The sequence below is a fragment of the Papaver somniferum genome, chromosome 7, assembly GCF_003573695.1.
Source record: "Papaver somniferum cultivar HN1 chromosome 7, ASM357369v1, whole genome shotgun sequence".
NCBI lineage: Eukaryota > Viridiplantae > Streptophyta > Magnoliopsida > Ranunculales > Papaveraceae > Papaver > Papaver somniferum.
This window is the reverse complement of record NC_039364.1, coordinates 252,278,999-252,283,177: the sequence shown is the minus strand read 5'-3', so window position 1 is coordinate 252,283,177 and position 4,179 is coordinate 252,278,999. Positions and strand designations below refer to the sequence as shown.

At 33.8% G+C, this 4,179-nt stretch overlaps 1 long non-coding RNA gene across 2 annotated transcripts; it reads left to right on the top strand.

Annotated features, from left to right (window-relative positions):
* Window positions 1–298: 298 nt before the first annotated feature.
* On the top strand, window positions 299–3,672 carry LOC113300136. 2 transcript variants are annotated; one of them, XR_003335453.1, is made up of 7 exons: window positions 299–563; window positions 937–1,052; window positions 2,158–2,285; window positions 2,677–2,818; window positions 2,979–3,030; window positions 3,128–3,178; window positions 3,395–3,672. It is a non-coding gene; the product is annotated as an uncharacterized LOC113300136 (long non-coding RNA). The 2 variants fall into 2 exon arrangements; XR_003335454.1 differs by having other exon boundaries at window positions 937–1,061.
* The last annotated feature ends 507 nt before the right edge of the window (window positions 3,673–4,179 follow it).

Below are 4,179 nucleotides of genomic sequence, written 5' to 3'. Positions count from 1 at the left end.
GACACAATGAAATGACACACGTTGGTTGTTTCGAAATAACAACACTTAGAAAGTCTCGCTGACCAAAGTCAAACTGCCGCTGTGTAAGGACTTTTGTTGACTTACACAACATACTTCATGTGTGGTCGTTGGCTAAAGTCAAAACAACGTTGATGTTGACTTACACAACGACGTGTACATGTATATTGTTTCTGTGGAATTTTCAATGGTTAGGATTTAGTTTGGTTATATGACCGGCTCAGATGAAAAAACAGACTTCGTTAATACCAATGCTTCTTCAGCTATCTCTTACTTCAATTATTTCATCTCTCACCAAAACACCACCGCAAGCGAAAATCCTCTTTCTCCTCACCACTTACCATCATCACTCAACTCTTTCTCTGAAGTCAAGTGAGCTGATGACTCTAAACTTGATAATTAAACAACCCTGATCTATCGATCTTTCACTTTTGATTTTTCAGAGATGAAAACCCTAGCCGTTTCTCCACTTTACATATTTTTTGCAAGATGATTTTCTTTCTGTAATTTGAACTGATTTCAATTCGAATCTGTTTTTCGCTGAGGTAAATCTTTTGGTATTTGATTTATTCGTTTGTATTTTTGTCTTCTGATAATGTTGAAGTAAAAAAGAAAATTGAATTTGGATAGTAGGGTTCGATTTTCTTCTGAAAAACTACTTATTTTGATTTTCTTCTGTAACTTTCCAAACCCTATGTAAATGTTTCTTTAGATTTCTGATTCAATTGTAAACCTTAACTAATTTTTGTTTTAATTTTAGTTTCAGACATCCCAAATTTCAGATAGGGCATCTAATAACTGGTTGTTTGTGGTTTTGATTTCAGACATCTGTCTCTCAGTTTTATCACCATTATATAATTTTGAATCTGTTTTTTTTTTTTAGAATCTAATAACTGGTTGTTTGTGATTTTGTTGCAGGTAAGGTTTACGGATGTTTAGCTCGTGATGGAAAGGTTAGAGGGAAAACTCTAGCTAAACTAGACAAGAAAACCAGTCTAGAGGTAGAGCTCACATGAGGAATCTAATAACTGCCGGTAAGAAGCGTAAGATTTCTTCTCCATACCATTGATTTTTAAGTTTTGTTGGTGAGAATCATATCATTGAGGATCTTTTTTATGTATACTGCTCGTTCTAATGTGAATTTAGATTTTGTGGAATTGGGTGTTGTGAATGTTAACTAAGTTGGATCTTGTGTATTACTGTAAAGTGTAACACTGATTCAGTGAGGAAAAGAAGGGGTTGTAGTTGTAGTTGTAAATGGTACTTGAATGTTGATTTTACAAAGGGATTTTTTGGTTGAGTATCATGAATGGTTATTTGAACAATTGGGCATTTTTTAGATTGTGGTTAGGTTATTTTCAATATCATTGCTTGAGACCATGTATCATGTGTTACTACCAATTTAGAGGTTGCATATATAGTTTTTTTTGGAACTTGTTATTATACTGAAGTTATTATGGGTACAATAATATATGATCTCGTTTCTCTGTTAAAAAAACACTACAGTTTCAGAGGACAAAACCTACAAACCAAACTAATTAACTTTGAAGTTTGAAGAACTGGTCCAGATGATGATATGTGCCTAACTCTATTGCTTTATCTCAATTCTTTGTTCGTTCTTTCGATTTTCTAGATCCTTAGACTATGGATAATTTAGATCGATAGGAAACTGTTTGTTCTTATCTCAATCTACATAATTGTTTATAGTGTTTTATGTTTTTTTATTAAATCTGATTAGGGTATTTGATCTTTGTCTATGGTTTCTTGTTACATTTTGGTTTCTGGGGTTAAGAAAACATTGTGAATGAATTTTTTTAGTGAAGAATATATATTGATAGATAGCCCATCATTATATATAGATAGATAGCCCATCATTATTATGATTCATACACCTAGGGAACGATTACTTATGCCCTGTTATGAAGTACAATGCTCTATACAGTAATGATTGGACCCTTGGTCTTTCTCCTCATACTGACCAAGACCTCATTACTGTCTTATATGAAAAACATACAAAGAGTACTCTCCTAAGAAGGCCAATGGTGGTGCAACACTAGTGAACTTCAAAGAGTGAAGAAGGCTGACTAGTGAACTTCAAAGAGTGAAGAAGGCTGACTACTATTGATTTTTACTTTGCAGGCCTAGAGCAAAGGAAGAATGCATGCAACCAAACACAGAGTAATGGTGAAGGAGAAAAGAAAGATTCTCGACTCAATGCTACAACATCCTCCAAACGCAAAATGTTATTGGAGTATTGGATTGTTATAGTAAGTGTTCTACCCTTATCCGTGAAGTATAGAAAAGAAAGATCCTCGGGTGTTAAATGATTTTTTTTTATTTCTTTTCTTAGTTGCTAACTAAAATGAAAATTGTACTGCTAGTAAATAGTTTATTAATGTAAGGAAAGTCACTAACCAAACAGCATCCTCAAGCATCAATAATAAGCCGATGTCATAGAATTTATTGTTTTACTAGTACTAGATAGTATATCTTTCTGTTTTTAATTTGAGAAAATAAATATCAGTATATGCTAAACACTAATTTGGTTTGGTTACTTCGCTTGTATCTGCACCCTACAATGTTTTTTCCCACTATGTTAAGTGCAAATATGCAATGACTGCAAAATCAATGGTACATTTATTTATTTGCTTAATGTAGGACTTGCTCAGAAACTTGTTCGAAGACCCCTTTTTGAGGCGGGTGGTGTTCCCTGTAAAATGGCGGAAAGCATGTGGCTCCATACTCATCTTATCCAAGATTTGATCTCTATTTCTCGAACAAGTGTTGCTAAATAGCCGAGGTATGTCGGTCATATATGACTTCCACTCGTGGATATGTTGCGAGCACAAAAAAAAAAGTGATTCACAATGTTATGTTATGTTATGTTATGTTTTGTGTACATACTGCATTGTTATATTCTCTATCAGTTAATACACTGTTTTTTTTTCTTGTATGTACAGGCTGGTGTTGTGAAGTTGGATGCTTCGTTGTCGTTGATGACTTAGAGCTCGAGTGAGTACATTGTTTTTTGTTTCATAATTTTTGTTTCATGAAGTGGGTGTTGTATATATATCTGCTTGAAATGACCATTTGGTTTGATTTGTTGCAGCTAATTTTCAGTTAGACAATGAAGTGGGTGTTGCTCTCTTTGCAACTGATGGTAATTTCCTCAAATCCTGTAAGAACGTTGAATTAGGATTCAAGATACTGCCAGAGAACCCGTTGAAGATCTGTGATAACCCTTGAATATTTAGAAGTGTTAGCATCGTATACAATCTTTAATTCTTGTTTCTCTGAATTGTCTAAAGTTCTGCAATGTCGGTGTCTTGTGTATAGGCTTGCTATGTTCGCTAATACCAGATAGTTTATATTGCAGGAAAATCAAAGTGGAAGAAGAAACTTGGACATTGTGGTTTTCATTGTAGTTTTCTTATGGCATCCTTTTCCAGCCAACGGCGGAAAATCTGAATTACTACAACTCCGAATCCAGAAATGCTACTTAAATGTATGAATTCATTATAATTGAATACTTTTTTTTTGTGATTTTGAATCCAAGTATGAATTCAGTTATGAAGTGTTATGATTTCAGTCATGAATAGGTGTAACAATGAACTTCTATTTGAATTTATGAATCCAGGTCTGATTTTAGTGTAATTTGAGTTTATTTTAGTTCGAATCAGAATAATAAATCAGCTCAGTCAGCCAGAGCTGATTTGTATTTTTTTATATTAAAAATTAAATCTACGACGTAAGCTAATTGTTGTACCTAGAGACATCCAGAAAGTATCGTAAATCAGATTTAATCTGAGTCAACCTGAAAGTGTCGTTCCAGAATAAGACACTGAATCTATGGCACTTTCAGCAGCACTTCGATAGTGTCGTATAACACCCTAATACGAAACTTTCCAACTATCTTAAAACGGCTTTTTTCCACTAGTGTTAGCTTGAAAGTATTAGGATATGAGACATTACAAGTATTGCGAAGTCTTGAAGATGTGAAGAAGCAAGGAGCTACAACGACAACAATCATCCTTCTACTTGAGGTTAGTGATATTTGACTTGAACTGTTTCATTCCCTAACATATCTTTCAAGTCGTGCATATTGAAAACAAAACTACAAAGCATATTTGAACTCTAGATAGACATAGTATTAAGGAATAC